At 36.1% G+C, this 20839-nt stretch overlaps 1 long non-coding RNA gene across 1 annotated transcript; it reads left to right on the top strand.

The window, feature by feature from the left end:
- Nucleotides 1-12223: 12223 nt before the first annotated feature.
- LOC106699565 lies at nt 12224-20833 on the top strand. Its single transcript, XR_001351196.2, has 3 exons — nt 12224-12423; nt 13980-14048; nt 20677-20833. It is a non-coding gene; the product is annotated as an uncharacterized LOC106699565 (long non-coding RNA).
- Nucleotides 20834-20839: the final 6 nt, after the last annotated feature.

Raw genomic sequence — 20839 nt, 5'->3', positions numbered from 1 at the left:
CACACACTCATATACACCCAGAAACACACCACCCCAAATTCAAACATGTGACCCATGAAAAGCCCAGTTCCCTGAGCACTTGCTCACCAAGCTCTCATTATGTTGAAATAATGTAACTCTATAGCGCAGTGGTTCTCAACCTGTGGGTCGCGACCCCTTTGGGGGTCAAATGACCCTTTCACAGGGGTCACCTAAGACCATCGGAAAACACATATACAATTACATATTGATTTTGTGATTAATCACTATGCTTTAATTATGTTCAGTTTGTAACAATGAAAATACATCCTTCATATCAGATATTTACATTACAATTCATAACAGTAGCAAAATTACAGTTATGAAGTAGCAATGAAAATAATTTTATGGTTGGGGGTCACCACAACATGAGGAACTGTATTAAAGGGTCGCTGCATTAGGAAGGTTGAGAACCACTGCTATAGAATATGCATAACCCTCCCCACTTCTTCCTTTAAATGTAACTCAAAAACCTCCAGTTGGGAGATAGATTTGAGCCTCACTTCCTATCACCTTTCTGGTCAATTAGCAATAACAGCTTTTCCTTTTCTCAAAAGCTGATATCATAGTATTGGTCTCTATGCACATTAGTCAGGGAGTTCTTGCTCAGTAACAAGCAAACTAGATTATCTAATTAATAACAAAGATGGTCAGACCTGATTGTTAAAAATTATATATTGTTTACAAGAGATTCTCCTTAAACAAAAAGACATTGAATGCTGGTAGGAGTGGGGAAAGAAGAGGTGGGAGAGTATGCCATGTAAAACACTATCCGAAAGGAACCTGATGTAACTATACTAACAGCAGACAAAATAGATTTAAAGACAAGAAGTATTACCAGAGACAAGCCATATTTCCTATTGCAAAAGGATTCTTTCAACAATAAGTTAATGAATTTTAAGCTTGTTTTAAAACCTAGCCTCTAAGTATATAATGCAAGAACTGACAGAACTAAAGGAAGAAAAGAGCTATTATAACAGGAGAGCAAACATAAATCACTGACTTTAATTCTGCTAGATACAGATTTCTTTTAAAAATTTTATCTGTTAGACTCACAGATGCAGGGAACAGACTGAAGGTTGCCAAGAGGATAAAGGAGTTGAAGGGTTGGATGAAATATGTGAATGGGTTAAGGAATACAAATTGGTAGTTACACAATAATCATGGGTATGTAAAGTACAGCATAGAGAATATAGTTAATAATATTGTAATAACTATGTATGGTGCCAAATAGGTACATGAAATATAGGGGAAATCAAATTGTAAAGTATAGGATTGTCCACCCACTTTCCTATACATCTGAAAATTATACAAAGTAATATTGAATGTAAACTATAATTGAAAAGTTTTTTAACTATTTGTTAAGTAACTTTATTCACTAACAAGAGTGAGACTCCATGAGCAACCTAAATTTCCTGTCACAAAAGACAATTGCCACTTTACTATTGTTCTAGAAAGTATCTAGTCAGCCCTAACTGGTTTTGCTCAGTGGATAGAGCATCGGCCTGCGAACTGAAGGGTCCCAGGTTCGATTCTAGTCAAGGACATATACCTTGGTTATGGGCACATCCTCAGTAGGGGGTGTGCAGGAGGCAGCTGATCGATATTTCTCTCTAATTGATATTTCTAATTCTCTATCCCTCTCCCTTCCTCTCTGTAAAAAATCAATAAAATATATTCTAAAAAAAAATAGAAAGAAAGAAAGTATCTAGTCAAGACCGGTTAAGGTCAGATTTTAATTAAAATTTCACTTGAGTAAAACTTTTGTTTTTCAAAGAAGCATGCTTCCGCCTGTTTTGGATACTAATCCTTTATTGGCTAGTACCCATGCAGAGATTGTTTCATTTCTGACAACGTTCATCCTAAATTCTTTACAGCCAATGTTCCATGACAACTAGAAATCACACCTTGTACTTAAAACACTGGACTGGAAATATATCTTAGCATAAAAACAACTTATAGCGTCGAAGAGAAAGAAAAGTTATTTTTTTCACAAAGTGAGTGTATGACTAAAAAAGATAACAATTCATGAAGTACTCAGCATTAACTTAGAAGATTTACTGGATCATATAAATGTATAGCAACAGAATGTGTCAAACATAATTAGCACCTAATTGTGTATAAGTTTTATTGGCAAAGAAAACTGGGTAGTTTAAGACAATTTTAACTCAATTCCCCCATCACCACCAAAGACTTTTAAATTACCTTTAGCCAAAACCGGTTTGGCTCAGTGGATAGAGCGTCGGCCTATGGACTGAAGGGTCCCGGGTTCGATTCCGGTCAAGGGCGTGTGCCTGGGTTGCGGGCACATCCCCAGTGGGAGATGTGCAGGAGGCAGCTGATCGATGTTTCTAACTCTCTATCTCTCTCTCCCTTCCTCTCTGTAAGAAATCAATAAAAAATATATTTAAAAAAATAAAAATAAAAAAATAAATTACCTTTAAAATTTAAATATGCATTACACCACAAATATTAGAGACTTATCAGGTCAGAATATTTTTTAAATTGAATGATACAAAGAATAAATTACTGTTGAAATTTCAACTAATGCTTACTAATCATTTTCAGACTTTCATATGTCCAATATCATTTAATCTTCAGAACAATCTATATAGTTTCTAATTTTTTAGTTTACCTTTTTTTACATTTTGGTTTGTTAGTTAACAATAAGAGTCATACTTAGAAATCTTTAGTGCTTGGTTATATTATGATGAAGTCTACTGCTAAAGAGAGATAAATGATGAGGAATGTGGGCTCTTATTGTTTCTTCTTTAGTTTTTCTAAACTGTAAAAATTTAAAGATAACTTGATTTATGCATTTGATCATGTGTATTGGTCTCTTCATTTCTCTGTAGAGGCACAGCAATATTACCAGCTCCTTTACTCTATCAAATGACTCTGTAACACACAAAGTACTTGTCCAGGAAAAAGTAAATGTTCACAGGCAAAAAAATATATTTCGTTTGAAGTTAACCCATATAACATCATGTTAAATTGCTACAATAGTTCTAAATAACTATTTTTGTGAAACATCAGTACATTTAGTCATAACCAAAAATTACATCTAAATAATTTATAAAAAATGTAATTCTATATATACAAATATGTGTGTATATCATTCCAACCATGATGAAAGCTACAAAGAAGAGGTACAAATATATCCAGCCCTCAGAGAGAGCATACACTAGTGAAACGGGAAATTTGGACTGGAAACGCTCGGTGTTTCCCTGGGCAGGATGGTCTTCCGGGCTCTTGTCCTGTGGAGTGGAAGAATGAAACCATAGACGAAAGTTGGTATAGCAAAAGGTGGAAATTTATTGAGAAACAAGCACAGACTCCCAAGTGGGGAGGGGGAAAGAGTCCCACTGAGTCCCTTTTTCCTAAGGTTTATAAAGGCTGCAGACCTATGTGCCTTGATATCCCCTCTGGTTGGTTACTATCTCCTGATTTGGTCACTATAGCAACTCCAGAGTGCAAAGGTCAAGCCTCACATGGGACAGGTGGGGCTCTCCTCCTTTTTCTCCCTTATTGTTTTCCTATTCCCTCTGGGCTTGCTTCTCTCTTTCTTTTTTTAATTTCTTTATTGGTTAAGGTATTACAAATGTGTCCTCATCCCCCCCATTAACCCCCAACCACACCCCCACCCCACCCCCGCTTGCTTCTCTTTTTGAATGAGTGGCTTCCTTCCCTTTGTTCTGTAAATGTATACCTTCCTGCAGCTCCCAGTCCCCTTATTCTATGGAAATGTGCCTTCTGCTGTTTCCAGCTCCCTTATTCTATGGAATGTACCTTTTGCAGCTCTGTAGCCTTGTGCTTTTTCCATGGACTCCTTAATTTCCTAAACCTCCCTCTTTTACCCCCAAAACTCCTATTTTACCCCAAAAACTCCTTTCACTACTAGGATAGCATTTCAAAAATAATATAAAAATAAGTACAATAACTTTCTATAGATCTACAGATATTTTTCTATCTTAAACACTATTTCTTCATCAAAGAGGTATTTTCTCCAAATATTCTTTAAATGAAACTTTGTACCATTTCATGAATCACTTCAAAATATTAGATCAATTTTTAGTTGATAAATTAATTCATCCAAGTGACTTAATTAAAATTACGTAGATCTAGAATAGGAAACAATACAAATATTAAAAACTCAATCGCTATACCTCAAAAATTCAAGTAGCAAAGATAAAAACAAAACAATTAACTAAATCACTAAGGAATCTGTAGTAAATACAGTATGGGGCAAAAGTAGGTTTAAAGTTGTGAGTACACAAGAGTTTATTCTTGTATTAAGTATTGTAATTTTTCATATTAACAACTGTAGACCTATTATTACCCACTCTGTATTATATGCAAGGCACAAATAATAATGAGTATAAAGGGAGGGAAGATATTTATTCCTCTTTAGGGAGAGCAAACACTTAATAGAAAACTATAATGGATAAACTATTATAGTTGATCCATAGGCAGAGATAATCACAAATCTTGGTACAGAAGGGTTGAATGAATTCACTAGCAATGAGATACAACCTACTTCTGAGGAAATAAAAATTAAAGGTCAAGAATGGATGTAACTCTGATGGGGGCCATAATAAATGAACTCCAGTATGTTTTATGGAATTTCACTGAGAAGACAGGGGGAAAAAATGTTTTCATGGAAGGGGTAAAAAGGAAAGAAGTGATTTCAGCAACAGGCAGAAAATTGGTAGGAGGCCCACTGCTAAATAAAAACATAGCATATGCATGGAGGTAGGAAGCACTTGGCATTCATATTCACATCCTCCAAACAGGTGTACGCAACAGGCCAGGACTGCAATTCTGAGAATACAAAGATGGATAAACTATCACACTTTCACGTTGCTCTTAATCTTATGAAACAGAAGTTGTCCATGAATATCAATGACACAATGTTTGGAAATAAGAAACTCAATAATTGTCCAAATTATAAAAAGTTAAGTGGTGAAAAGTGATATAGCAACAAAAGAGGTTTTCTGTTAAAGAGACCAAAAAGAGACAGGTTGATGGTTTGATGGTTTGAGAATTATGCAATCAAGAGCATAATTTTCTTTTAGGAAAAATGAATTAGGATTTATAATCAGTTGAAAATGAGAATTGAATGTTTAATTTTGAAAAGGTGATGATTAATAAAGCTGCATTCCAGAGAAAGCAGAAAGAATTAGACTTTCAAAGAAGATTGCTTCTTTACGAAAAATAAGTGGACCCTCTGAAGTGGAAGATATAGATTCTTCCTCAACCCTCAATCTCAAGAAAATGAAGTAATTTGTCGTCTCTTGGCTGCTGCTTCCCAACTGTGGGAAATGGTGCTACTTTTCCCAATCATTTGCTTTCACTGTCCTTATAAAAAGAGGATTTTAGATTTTTACTCGTTGCCGTAATCCTGCCCTCTATGCAGAGTATATCACCCTATCTCATTGACAAAGTGGCACCCTGATTTGCTTTGACATTGCAATGTGAGCTGAAGTCACCATAGGCAACTCTCAGGCAAAATTTCCATCAGTCCTGCTTTCTTACTGTTTCCCTTTACACCACAAGAACTATGTGTCCTAAATAGAGACTCCTTCAACCTGGATCCTGGAATGAGAAACACACAACAAAACTGCAGAAACAAGATGCCATATGAGATAAATAAATGTTTGCTTTTGTTAGTCACTGCTTTTGTTAGTCACTGCAATTTTTGTTGATGTTACTGCAATAAAGCCACGTAGCAGAAACCATTACTTTCCCAATCTTTTTCTGAAAAACACTTCTCGCCTCAGTGAAGCCTGTGACATTTAGACATTCTTCCTTTCCTTCTATTGCTGTTATCAGTCAATACTGCAGGTAGCTAGTAATTATAATTTTCTATTCTTTTTCTTACAATCAACTCCAAAAATTATAAGCTTTAGGACCCTCCACACCCAGATCTGCCTCTAATGGGAACAAAAAGGAGCTATTCAATTTAACTTGGCCTTTTCACAAAGGAAGGAAATAAAGCCCTAGGAGGTTAATAAAATTTCTCCCAAGGCCATGCTATTCATAGGTGGCAAGGTCAATTCTAAAACTGAGGCCTTTTCATTTCCATCTCAGAGAACAATATACCATTTTCACCCAAAATGTAAAGTTGTTATTTAAGGTACTTGTAGTAGTTTTTAGGTGATAAAACTTCATTTTTCAACAGACTACATTTTCTAAAGTTTCCTTCTGTCACATAAATCTCTGCACCAGCAACCATGCGACTCTACTGTCATCTTGAACCACCTGAGACCAAAGACATTAGCTCCGTCGGAAATACTTTTAGAAAGTATTCATCCAAGACCTCTTAACACCACGAATTAACTAAAGATTAATGTGAGTTGATTAGAAGGAAGATGGCGGCATAGGTAAACACCGGAGACTGCCGCCGTAAACAACCACTTCAAAAATACAACTAAAAGTCGGAACGGACATCAACCAGAACCACAGGAAGGCTGGCTGAGGAGAGACTCTTCAACTAGAAGCAAAAACAACAGCATTCCGACGCACAGAGGAGGCGCAGTGTGGAAAATTTAAAGGTACGGTGGTGCAGTGGTGAGGTGGTGCGCGCGCAAAGCGGGCTGGTGGCTGAGGGCGCGGTTGTCGTTTTCACTCAGGAGTGAGTCTCAGACTCTGGGCTACAGATCCGGGCGAGTCTCTAGGGACCCAGACTCAAACGGGAGAAGCGGGACTGTCTGGCTATGGCCCCTCCGAGGTTTTCAGCGATTGCTGGGACAGAGAGGCAGAGCCCCTGGGGACGGACTGAGAGTGGCCATAGCTGCTCCCTCCCCCCGCCCTGTTGAGCCCGCCCCGCCCAAACCCTGCGCACAGCCATTTGCCGATCGCCTCAGGCAAGGGCTGGACTAGCGCCTCCCCAGAAGACAGACGCTTTCCAAACAGCTGATTCCTACAGCCAGTCGGCCTGGTGGTCAAATCCCTCTAGTGTTAACTACAACAATTAAGGCTTGGCTAGAACAAGACTGCGCACAGAGACCACAAGGGGGTGCACCAAGAAAGCATAAAAGATGCGGAGACAAAAAAAACATGACAGAAATGGAGGATATGGAGCTAAGAATCGCAATTTTGAGGGCTTGCCATAAATTTGTGCAGAGCCTCACGAAAACTAATGAGACCCTCGATGCTACGATAAAGAAATTAGAAAGTAAGCATACACGGACTGAAATAAAGAATATTATACCCAATAGCAGACCAGAGGAGCACAAGAATCAAACCAAAGATTCGACAAAAAACACCCAATTGGAAAAGCAAAATGAAAAAAGAATCCGAAAGTGTGAAGATAGTGTAAGGAGCCTCTGGGACAGCTTCAAACGTACCAACATCAGAATTATTGGAGTGCCAGAAGATGAGAGACAGCAAGATATTGAAAACCTATTTCAAGAAATAATGGCAGAAAACTTCCCCCATCTGGAGAAAGAAATGGACTTACAGGTCCAAGAAGCGCAGAGAACCCCAAACAAAAGGAATCCAAAGAGGACCACACCAAGACACATCATCATTAAAATGCCAAGAGCAAAAGACAAAGAGAAAATCTTAAAAGCAGCAAGAGAAAGAGGCTCAATTACCTACAAGGGAATACCCATACGACTGTCAGCTGATTTCTCAACAGAAACTTTGCAGGCCAGAAGGGAATGGCAAGAAATATTCAAAGTGCTGAATGCCAAGAACCTACAACCAAGATTACTTTATCCAGCAAAGCTATCATTCAGAATTGAAGGTCAGATAAAGAGCTTCACAGATAAGGAAAAGCTAAAGGAGTTCATCACCACCAAACCAGTATTATATGAAATGCTGAAAGGTATCCTTTAAGAAGAGGAAGAAGAAGAAAAAGGTAAAGATACAAATTATGAACAACAAACATGCATCTATCAACAAATGAATCTAAGAATCAAGTGAATAAATAACCTGATGTACAGAATGAACTGGTGATTATAATAGAATCAGGGACATAGAAAGGGAATAGACTGACTATTCTTGGGGGGAAAAGGGGTGTGGGAGATGCGGGAAGTGACTGGACAAAAATCATGCACCTATGGATGAACACAGTGGGTGGGGAGTGAGGGTGGAGGGTGGGGTGGGAGCTGGAAGGAGGGGAGTTATGGGGGGAAAAAAGAGGAACAAATGTAATAATCTGAACAATAAAGATTTTAAAAAAAAACAAAGATTAATGTGAGTTACTGTTTTTTTCCTTTATAATTTTTAATTTTTTTCAAGTATAGTTTATATTCAATATTACTTTGTATAATTTTCAGGTATACAGCATAGTGGTTGGACATATTTACAAAGTGATTTCCCCAATAATTCATATACCCATCTGGCACCATTCATAGTTATTACAATATTATTGACTATATTCTCCATGCTGTCCTTTCCAACACCATGACTTTTTTTCTAATTCCCAATTTGTACTTCTGAATGCCTTCACCTTTTTCACCCAGTCCTCCAACACCCACTCCCTCTGGCAACTATCAGTCTGTCTTTGTATACATGAGTCTGTTTCTGATTTGTTTGTTCATTTATATTGCTCTTTAGATGCTTCCGGTGGCTTACATTGCTCTAATCCTTTGTTAGTCTCAAGTCACTCAAATTATCTTCTAGTTTTGCCAATGTTCATCTTAAGTCCTTCAGAGCCAATGATCCATTACAATATAGATGGTTCCTGGATTTAAAACACTTGGCTGAAAAAATATATTGGCATCAAAACAAGAAAGAAGAAATACTCCTCTTTTGACACCTGAATTACTGTCAGAAAAGAAAGTGGCTTATTGAACTTTTCATGTTAACTTAGAAATATTATTATCTTTACTGTTTGGACATGCACTTGCTTACTAACTGATTAGGACCTAAGGAAAGCAAACCAGTCACATAGTTTATTACTGTTGATTATGTCATCAGAATTTTTTAAGGCAACAAAATGCAATTGAAATCAAATTATATTAGGTTCAGTAATTTAAAACTAAGATCAACTCTCAAAATGTGGCTTTGTTCCTATACTACCTGTGACCACTACAGTATTTTTAAAACCCTAACATTGTAAATATTCTGGAATTTTACAACTAGCATCATGTCTGACATCAACATTAAATAAATATTGAATGAATTAATTAATGAATTAATGATGGAATAGCTAAATTTTATGACATTGAAATTATAAATGTCCACATTTTTCAATGAAGATATTGAGGCACAATGAGTTAAAATAACTTGTCTGTTATTACCCAGAAAATAAATGTTGGTATTAAACTTTGAAGTAAAATGACCTGACTATAAATTCACTTGACTAATTTCTGCAGCATACTATGTAACATATAATGTTAGTTACGTTTATGGAGATTAGTTAGATTTGGAAGGTAACATGAAATACTGGTTCTCTCTGTATGCATGTATTGAAGTGATAGACTTGTGACACAAAACTTGCCTCCTCAAATTAAGGAAGATTAAAATCATAACAAGCATATTCTCCAAACACAATGCTTTGAAATTAAAAATCAACTGCAAAAGAGAAGCTGGAAAAACCACAAGTATATGTAGATTAAACAACATGCTACTAAATAACAACTGGCTCAATGTAGAAATAAAAGAAGAAATCAAAAGAAACATAGTAAAAATGAGAAAGACAATATGACATATCAAAATTTGGGGGACATACATAAGAGTTAATATCCAAAATAGATAAGGAGCTCACACAACTCAAAAAAGTAAACAATCCATTTTAAAAGTGGGCAGAGGACCTGAGCAGACATTTCTTGAAAGAGAACATACAGATGGCCAATTAAGAAATAAATTAATCTATTGTGTATGATTTCTACTTGTCAACTACATGAAATCATGAGCCAAAGATATGACAAGAAAACTTGGTAGTTTAAGAGCAACTTCAACTCAATGCCCCCATCATCACCAAAACCTTTTAAATCACCTTTAAAATTTAAATATGCATCATACCCCAATTACCAGAAAACTATCATATCAGGGTATTTTAAAAATTAACTGCCGAAACCGGTTTGGCTCAGTGGATAGAGCGTCAGCCTGCAGACAGAAAGGTCCCAGGTTCGATTCTGGTCAAGAGCATGTACCTGGGTTGTGGGCACATCCCCAGTAGGAGATGTGCGGGAGGCAGCTGATCGATGTTTCTGACTCTCTATCTCTATCCCTTCCTCTCTGTAAAAAATCAATAAAATATATTTTTTAAAAAAATTAACTGAGGTAAGAAAGAAAGTCCTATTAAAATTTTGACTAACAATTAATAAACACATGGATCATATTTTATATATGCCATTTCATTTAATCGTCATAACAATTCTATCACATAGAATTAATACTATCTTATTTTGTGGATGACAATGTTGGCACATGTGATTAAGTAGTTGTCCATACAGCATACAGCTAAACGCGGAAGGGAGTTGGGATTCCAGCCAGGCTACTTGACTTCATCCCACATACACCACTAAACTATGACAAAGGCTTTCATACTTTTCTGACTGCAACTCAAAGACATAATTTACATAACCCCATAAACACCCACAGGTACAACCATAAAATATTTCTTGAAAAATACTTACATGTACTGCAATCTGATATTTTCTTTCTGATTCTTCTCCTGCCATTCTTTAATGTTTGCAACCCTCTAGATCAGCGGTTCTCAACCTGTGGGTCACGACCCCTTTGGGGGTCAAACGACCCTTTCACAGGGGTCGCCTAAGACCATCAGAAAACACATATATAATTACATATTGTTTTTGTGATTAATCACTATGCTTTAATTATGTTCAATTTGTAACAATGAAAATACATCCTGCATATCAGATATTTACATTACGATTCATAACAGTAGGAAAATTACAGTTATGAAGTAGCGTAGAAAATAATTTTATGGTTGTGGGTCACCACAACATGAGGAACTGTATTAAAGGGTCGTGGCATTAGGAAGGTTGAGAACCACTGCTCTAGATTGATATGATAAATTACTAAGGGGTTTCATGCACACTTCAGTGAGTGCTATAATTTCAAAAGTATGCTAATTAGTTAAGCTATTGAAAAACAATTAAATTTGGGGAATAAAATAACACAGTGGAAAAAAACTCAAGCTCTTAAATCTGTCAAATTTAAGGTCAACCCTATCTTAAATACTTGTACAAACATAAAGTTAATTGACTTCCCTATGATTCATTTTTAACCAGTAATCTGATAATAGTAACATAAATTGCAAAGATTGATTGTGATGATTAAATGATAATGATCTAATCCACATGAAATGATTATCACATAGTTAGGACATGGTAAAGACTCAAAAAATTATCCTAGCATAGGATAATTTTTCTCAACTGAATACATTGATCACATATGAGTAAATCTCTCAGTAGCCAGATTCATTGTAAATATAAAATTATCTGTTATACTATATCCATTTGCCACAAGTTAAAAATAGTTTATGTAATTTTCCACACCTTGCATCTTTGCTAGTCTAGAATATATTGTACCCATTCATATTGTTATGATAATAAAGATAACACCACATACTTACAGAACCTAATATATCTTAGAGTATTTTCTTACACTTTAATAGCTATTCATTAGCTACAGGAACATTCCTTAAGCAATTTCTATGTTTGATATTTTAATTAGCTCAAAAGCTTGTTTACAGTACCTTTAAATAAAATTACATCTAATGTTAAATAAAATTCCACCTAGGAGGAAATATCAAATTAAGATTAAAAAACTATAAAGACTGTTTACTAACTCTGCCCTTCCCACCACAAGATCTTTTTTCTTACTTCCAAAATTGAGACATGGCATTTATTTTAACTTCCTCCTTTTCCCATTTTTCAAAATCCACCTTGCCAAATAAACTAACTCTTACAGTACACATATCAGCTCCAATACATATGCCTAGACATGGGGAAACTAGAATCACACTAATTTACAGCAGTGGTTCTCAATCAAGACTTTGTTTTGTGAACACTACAAGGCAGTTTTAAAATACTTTTGCCTGTCTTCCTGCCCCATGGATTGTGAAAGCTGCCCAGGTTATTTTAATGTGCAGTCAAGTTGGGAAACTACTGCCTTAGACCATTCTGTATGCTTTCCCAAGGCCTGGTAGACAGTGATTGGATCACAGTTCTGTGGATGAAGTTGCCAAACTGGCAACTGTAACTATCATTTCTTTGTTTCAGTAAAGAAAATCAACCCAGATTATCTTCCCTCAACCTTCCTCTTAACTCCAATAAAAATCCAGACAAAGGTATTTAAAAGCCAGATTTTCTGTAGAAGTCCTTTTTCTCCTTGAATTTGCAGACTGTGGCTGTGTAAACCGACTGCCTGGCAAAAGTAAAATTAAGCAAGTTTGGTTGCTCCAGAGAAGAAACTCCAGTCCAGGTACGTATTAGAAATGTAGATGTAAGTATTTTTACTTTGAAGTTTGAATTTTTGCTTGGGTTCTCAAGCTTTTATTCTCACATGTGATAAACAATATTGGAATATTATTCAGCCTTTAAAAAGAAAAAAAACGTAGAGAAACCTGAAGAGCATTTTGCTAAGTAGAATTAAGCCGGGGGGTGGAAAGACAAATATTGCATGAAAAAAGAATCTAAAAAAAAAAAAAGTCAAACTCATAGAAACAGAGGGTAGAAAAGTGGTTGCCAGAGGCTGTGGTTGGGGATATAGAGAGAAGTTGGTAAAAAGTACAAATCTTCCCAGTTATAATAAGTCTTGGGATCTACAGTGTAACACAGTGACTGTAATTGACAACACACTCTTTTACAATTGAATTTTGTGAATAAACTTAAACATTCTCACCTAAGTGAATAAAACTTAAACATTCTCACCTAATCTTTAACATTTTTGAAAGAGTAAGTCATGAAGAACAATCATACTGAATGGTTGTAAAATTTACATCCAGTTTCATAATTTGTTGACTCTTTTCTGCTGATATATGTTAATAGTCTCTAAAGCCAATCATGAGTAGAAGAGTCTAAAAGACATAAAAATAATATGCATTTCTGCTGTTTTTGAGGCGGGTATTTTATGTGTTTTTAAACTGTCTACAGAGAGAGCCTATTTAAAAAGCACTTTCAAGTGGGTGGCCTCATGACCATACCACTGTGGGATCTGTGGACCTCTCTTTCTATGTCATTTTCAAAGCTGGTACAGATGATAGACACCACTTTGACCCCACGGCAATCTGTCAGCATGAGGGTGCTTGAATTTAGCTGCCCAGAGCACAAGTTATATATTGCTGAAAAATAAATCAAATTAAGGACAAAAACTCTTTTTCTTAATTTAGTCAATGATAGATAATAATTTGCTTTGGGGAATCAAATGGGAAAAAAGATCAGAGTAAGAGTACCTTAGTAGATTGATGTTAAAGGAAAGATACATGTTGCAATTATTTCCGCTTCAGATAAATCTAACAGGAATTACATTTTTTTGTTTTTAAAAATAAATTGTATTAAGAAATTAGGCTTTATAAAAGTCCGTTCACATTGGCTCTATCCAGATAATGAATTTATAGAAGTCTATAAATTTTGACTAATTTTAACAAATATTATCAAAAGTACAACCAAATAAGTTATATCTCTCCAAATTAGTCATTACTGGAGGCCACAAGAATTGCCTATAAAGCTTTGCTTTTCAAATGGTATTTTAAAAAGTATCTGGGGTTACCTTTCATACAAGTCCTATCATTTTGTTATAAAATATCAAATATATAACAAAATTGCTGTGCATGTATGCTTCTTCCTTTCCCCAAAACAAACATATATTTAAAGGGCTGGGTCTCTCTCTCTTTCTCTCTCTCTCTCTCTCTCTCTCTCTCTCTCTCTCTCTCGATCATATCATAGAACATGCACTAGAATTCTTTCTCAATTTTTATTTTAAATTAAGAAAAATTACGTTATCAATTTCATTAACCACTTGTAATCTCGTCCTTTCAGGAACAATTTTAAAAAATGAAAGAATTAACTTTCATCTTCAGCCTGTTGGCTCTTACTGCATGTTTCACGGTAAGTTCCCCCCAGTCCTAAATACTCTTCAATATACTTCTTCTTAATTATAACTTCAAACGAAATTTTGATACTGATGATGTCCTCCTTCATTATATAACAATATAGTGTCAAGATGTCATCAGTATAGATTTTTTCCTACTTTCTTTTTTAAAAATATGTTTTTTACTGATTTCAGAAAGAGGAAGGGAGAGGGAGAGAGATAGAAACATCAATGAGAGAGAACCATTGATCAGCTGCCTCCTTCACACATCCTACTGGTGATAGAGCCTGCAACCTGGGCATGTGCCCTGACTGGAATACTCAAACACTGAGCCACACACACCGGGCCCTACTTTCTTTTTTCTTTCTTTTTTTTCATATGACTTTCTGGCCAGTAATTTTGAGTATGAAGGGATAGAAGGCAGGTAGAATCTGGGAAAGCTATCTCTTTATCTAGGAACATCTCTTCTTTTTTTTCAAAAGCACAACAATCAATCAGAAAAATATAACTGAAATTTACTAAATGTTGTAAGGCTATGGGAAAATAGAAAGTTCAAGATAAATTTTCTAGAAGGACAACAAGATTCACAGATCATTTTATAATCATTTTTGTTAAAAAATATTTATAGCCCTGGCCGGTTTGGCTCAGCAGTAGAGCATCAACCTATGGACCAAAGTGTTGCAGGTTCGATTGGTCAAGGACACATGCCTGGGTTGCAGGCTTGATCCCCAGAGCGGGGCATGCAGGAGGCAGCCAATCAATGATTCTCTCTCGTCATTGATGTTTCTATCTCTCTCCCTCTCCCTTCCTCTCTGAGATCAAGAAAAAATATATTTTAAGAAAATATTTGTAAATTTTCTAAATCTCCAAAAACACATTGGTTACAGTTAACATGTTTCTGTTCATTGATTGAGAAGTAAATTCCTACATTATTGTTTACTCCACTCTACTTTTTCACTTAAGGAAAAATAAAAACAAGAAAGAAAATAAAAAAGGTCATCTTCTCTAGAAATACATTCATTCAAATTTTTGAAAAGCACTTGGTAGACTCGAAATATATAATGCAAAGAAGGAAGGAATAAGTTCCATAGCCAGAAACATCAATGGAATAATATGAACCTCAGAGAAATGACAATTACCATAGTATGTGCTGGTACTGGGATGACAGAGAGGAGAGAGAGTGCTCAAAGTATGTTTCACTTTTAAAATTTTTATTGTTGAAAGTATTACAGATGTTCCCTTTTTTCCCATTGACCCCTCTAGCCCACCTGCACTCCCTGCCTTAAGCCTTCACCACACTATTGTCTGTGTCCATGGGTTATGCATGTATGCATACACGTTCTTTGGTTGATCTCTTCTCGCCCACCCACCCCCACCTTCCCTCTGAGATTCCACAGTCTGTCTCCTGCTTCTCTGTCTCTGGGTTTATTTTGTTCATTAGATTCCACATATAAGTGAGATCATATTTTTAATAATTTCTGACAGTCTACTGTGTGCTGAGCCCAGTACTGGATGACACAAAAAGTACCAGTGTTGAATTCAAAATCAGGAGCCTCATAGATTAAGTCTTCATTTCATAGTAAATTCCTAAAAGGAACTATTTAGTAATTGTCTACATTACACAGTGAACAAATATACGTTAATAAGAACTTTCAAGAGTATAAGCAAATGAAGTAGAATTATTGTTCTAGTAAATTTAATGAGATCTGTGTAAATATTCTTGGACAAGTGGTTCATTTTCACTATATTCTAATTTATAATATGATGTTAAAATGGAAAAATATTTCACTTCATGGGAATCTGTATAAAAAAAACATGTGATCTAATTATTCAGAATGTATATTTTCAGACCCTATTCAACTATTGAAAGAAAAAAAAAATCTGGCTTTGGGCCTGGGAACCTATCTTATAGAAGATTCTTATGCATGCTGATGTTTGAGATCATGCAAATACATTTTTGAAATTAACTTCTAATCCTATTGTGTTATACTTACATGAGGTATATAAAGAAAAATGTTAAGATAAATTGACCTGAAATCAAATGAAAAACTCTTAAGTCAATGGTTATAATTAATCATCAAATTTATCATGCTAGAATAAACCACTTTTTTTTAAGCATTTCCCCATACATTGTGGCAAATATGACTCCTCTGACCACATTAATAAATTATGCTTCAGACTTCCTAAGAACGTTAATAGATTAGAAGATAAAGAAAGTTCCATAGGCAAGCAAAGTTGACAAAGTTAGGTAAAATGTTATCTAACATTGTTGACTGGAGTAATCTTCAGAGACAATAAGAGAGAAAATGTTATCTTTGTTCCCTTTCCTACAACTCTGTTTCATACTGATAATAGGCAACTTCTAAGGAGACATATACAAAACATCATTCTTGAAGAGTCTTAAATTCTTACAAACTAATGGCACATTTCTATTCCAGAAGTCTGAACTGCAAGACTAATGCAAATTAAGACAAATTATTTTCTAGTTTATAAAATTATAGAATCCGATTTATATAAGAAGCAGAGGATGTCCTAAAAAACATGAATTTAATACATGGATTTTTCTCACATGAGAATTAAACTTTGCAAAAACCCTGGAAGGCCAGACAGGTACTTGGGCTGCACATACATGTAGCACAGAGCAGCAAATGAGGTGAACCCTCAACAATGAAACAAGTTATTGAATTGGCTTCTGTGTAGTTGACTGTATGACTATCAAATAGGTATCTGACTCTCACCCACTCATCATGCCATTTTATAAGATATTGGAAGTATGGTTTGGGGATGGATAATCAGCCAAGTCTAAGCTTCAAGACAAAGAGTCAATATTTGACAAGAGATATCTACTAGGCACACAAGATAACTAAGGGCAGCACATTCTGTCCACTAAGCTGTTTGGAAAAGAGCAGTGAGGGTGGCAATTCTAATCTTTAAGAACAAAAAGCAGAAAAAAGTGAAAGAGTATAAGAAAAAAAAAGTGATAATCAGCATAAATGAATCAAACCCCTATTAGAACTGAACAATCTATATGCAGTTTTCAAATAACATAGGCCAGCTGGCATTTCTAAAATTCCACAAATTCTAATAGGCACACAAATCACGAGAGGATTGTGTAGAAATAGATACTAGACCTGCATGGAGTCTACATTTTTAACCAGCTCTCAGATGGTGCTGATGTTGATGATCTTGGTCAGTGACTAACATTTGATTGCAAGGCCCTGGTCAGCAGAAGTCATAAAACCAAAATTAGAAAAAATGAGGACTTAAGTATTTGCTCCCCTCAAATACCTTCAAGGAAAGAGCCTTACACTCCTTACCTTGTGTAAGGAGGGAATTAGCAGACAATTCAAGTTAGGGTAATTTCTGCTTATCACTAACTCATGTAATTCATTCACCACAAAATATTTATTAAACACCTGCTGTCTACCATGTACTATTCGAGATGTTGGGTAAACGGCAGTGAGCAGAGTAGACAAAACCTTACTAACATCATGGAGCTTATGTGTAATGCAGGACAAGGAGGAGAGAATGGTGACTCTTAGGAGGGGTAAGAGGGGAATAGAACAATGTTGCAATTTTAGATAGGACAGTGAGGTAGAAAATGACATTTAATTAGAGACTTGAAGGAGGTGAAAAAGCAAACTAGACAATGAGACAAAACAGGAAATGCCAAAATTGGCAGCCATATCTCTCATGAGGAACAAGTAGGCCTCGAACAGAGTCAGAAGGGAAGACAGGATCAGGAGGTGAGGGCAGAGGGATAGAGGAGAGTTAGATAGCATAGAGTCTCATAAGCCTTCCATTAGCTTGGGATTTTACTTTGAGTGATGTGCAAAGATACTAGTGCATGAAATCAGGTTTAGATATAGTCTCTTCCCACACACCCTCACTTCCCATATTCGGTGATGTTTGTCAGAAAAAGAAACTCCTAAATATCTGAACAGCACCCATAAATATTTATTTAATGCTGCCCATTGACAGTAGTATAATGGTCTTGTACAAAACCTGTCTGAGAATACAGGGTAGATTGGAAATAATAGCCAGGGATTAACAAACTTTTTTCCAAAAGGGTCAGGTACTAAATATTTTAGGCTTTGTGGGCCATAAAGTCTCTTAATCCAACCAATCAACTCAGCCTAGGAAGAACAAAAGCAGCCACAATAAACAAATAAGTATGACTGTGTCCCAATAAAATTTTATTTACCAAACCAGGCAGGCTGCCTTGGGCCCACAGCTTTCGTTTGTTAACTCCTGAGCGACAGAGGCACATTCCGAGGCAATAGGGCATGTAAAAGCCTAATATATAATTTATAAAATAATCATAAAATTAGCCCAGCATTATTAAGAAGTTTACAAAAAGTAACTTTTAGTTTCATTGACAATCAAAATAGGCCAAATTCTATGCTAAATTCTTCGTGTCATTGTTGAGTCATTGCTGATCTTTGTAAAAAGAGATGAGGTTGTGTGTTGGGAATAGATTCCAGGATAAATAGCAAATTGGATATTAGGAAGTAGAAACAGGAAATCTAGTTCAGCCTTCCCCAATATCTGGCTAGGAATGGAAAGGGGTAACCTAGTGATGATAGTGCAGGGGTACACTAGGTGGTCAATGAGCTACTTTAGTATATGAGATGTAAATTGAAATGATATAGCCTGAGACCATAAAGCCAGAAATAAAAAAAAGGTTGAAGGGGAAAGTGATAATTAAGAGAAGGCCATAGGAAGGAAGTGATCGATCCATACTGAATACAGGTGAAGAAGTTGGATGTAAACAGGAAGGGAGGACAACTGTATATAGGTGGCTTTTATAGGTGTGTGGGCAGAAAAGCAAAGTCCTCTGTGTGATAGCCTCAATTTTGTGAAATAGAAGGCAAGATCATCTTTCTAGGGAGTGGGAGGGAAGAGAGCTGGAGAAGGCGTGTGGATGTTGAGAAGACAGCCTTTTGGGGGAAATAGGGAAGAATGGATTAGCACTGCTGAGGTGCCAGATGAGGGGAGACACTGTGCATCTCTAGTGTTTCTAATATTTAGGGATTGGCGAGATTCTCTTGCAAGGTTCACCAGCCTGCAAGTAGAAACAGAGAAGGTAAATTGTCTAGAGTTGATCTAAAAGTTTGATGTTGCCTAAGTCAATATGGAAGAAAGACACAGAGGCAAGAAGTTGAATGTTGCAAGAGTGACTGAAACTTCTGTTCAAACTGGTGTTTTGACTGCTTCTAGAATAGGATTGTTATTTTCCTGACACTGTTCATTGACTTATAAAATTCATTTAATTTTATTTCCTCCCTCCCCATTTCTACTCTATTAATCAAGCCTCATTTTAAATGCTCTCTTTTCTATTGGGCAATTCTTAATCTCTCTTTTGTCAAAAATATACTTTCCCTTCAAATTGCTATTGCATATAGAATTTTTTGCACATTTGTCAATTATAATTTGAACTGCTGTCATATATGCAAACTGGCAATTGCTACCCTGGCAATCATAGAGTATGAAATAGCTCAAATGTATATTGATTCCTTACTTTATTTACTATGTCTAAGCACTATGCATAAATTATACATAATCTTATCAACCACTGTATAAGATCAGAACTATTTCTAGAATTATTTCAGAAATGAGGAGACCATGGCAGAGAGAGTGTAAACACCTCAGCTAGCTTGCTACAGAGGAAGGGTTGGTTCTAACCATCAGACTTCAGTGTCTTTGTCTTAAGTAACACATCACACTGCTTCCTACAGACTTTTTATTGTATTGTTTGGGTTGTGGTTTGGGGGTTTTTGGTTTCTATTAGATTTCAGACTTATATAAGCAGGGGTTCATATCTTAAATATGTTTTCCTTAGCCCCTAAAAGATGTGTTATATATAATAGTTTCTCAATAAACACAACTAACTAATGGTTCAGAGCCTGGAATCTCACTGATTTATTGGAATGGGGAGTAAGAAAGAACATCCCCAAGGAGTTCTATTGCCTTGTCTGGTATTTGGTCCTGTGCAAAGTGTCCACAGGAACATTTGGTCCATGCCAAAAGATTTTTGAAATTAAGTCCTGTCCATACTATCCATGCTTAGAAAATGTCCCTGGGTCCAAACAGCCCAGAATGTTTATTTATACGTTTGGTTTACAGGATTAATACATAAAAAAGACTACCATGTTTTATTGGTTCAATAATTGTGTTATGGCTGCATTGCCAATAATGACCCTTCTCACCTCGGGAGCCTAGGTGGTCCTAGCACATGGGATGAGGTACATGGGTTGATATGGACCAAATGTCTCTGTGGACATCTTGGGCAAGACCAAATGTATGCTAGTCATTACACTAGAGCACTTACTTCCATTTGAACCAACTTCCAAAGGTAGCCATTTTCATTAGTTAATCAAGGTGATTTGATCCCTTCTAAAACCTTTAGGTCTGAAAGTAACGTCTTTTGTTTTGTTTTGTTTTTGCATTTCATACGATGCTACTTTTTACTGAGTGCTAGAGTTCCAGAAGGGAGGACAATATTCTACTCTTTCTTCTAACTTATTTTTTCAATGAAATATATGACTGTATGAGATTTTAAATTACATATACTAATGTTAGAACTTTAAGTGATCAAATTTAAAAATTTATTTTTGTGTTTCTGTTTGATTTTTATCACCACAGCCCAGTGACAGCCAGAGAGCTCCCAGGGGACCCTATGGACCTGTTCTGCGGCCACCACCCCATCTGCCCCCGCCAAGAGGGTTTCCGCCAGGCCTTAATCCTCCCTATGGCCCAGGATTTATTCCACCACCCCATCCTCCTCCTTTTTTTCAGCCATCGTGGA

This window comes from Myotis lucifugus, unplaced genomic scaffold (genome assembly GCF_000147115.1).
Source record: "Myotis lucifugus unplaced genomic scaffold, Myoluc2.0 scaffold_449, whole genome shotgun sequence".
Taxonomy (NCBI): Eukaryota; Metazoa; Chordata; class Mammalia; order Chiroptera; family Vespertilionidae; genus Myotis; species Myotis lucifugus.
Note: the sequence above shows the minus strand (reverse complement) of the source record. Positions and strands in the feature narration are given on the sequence as shown.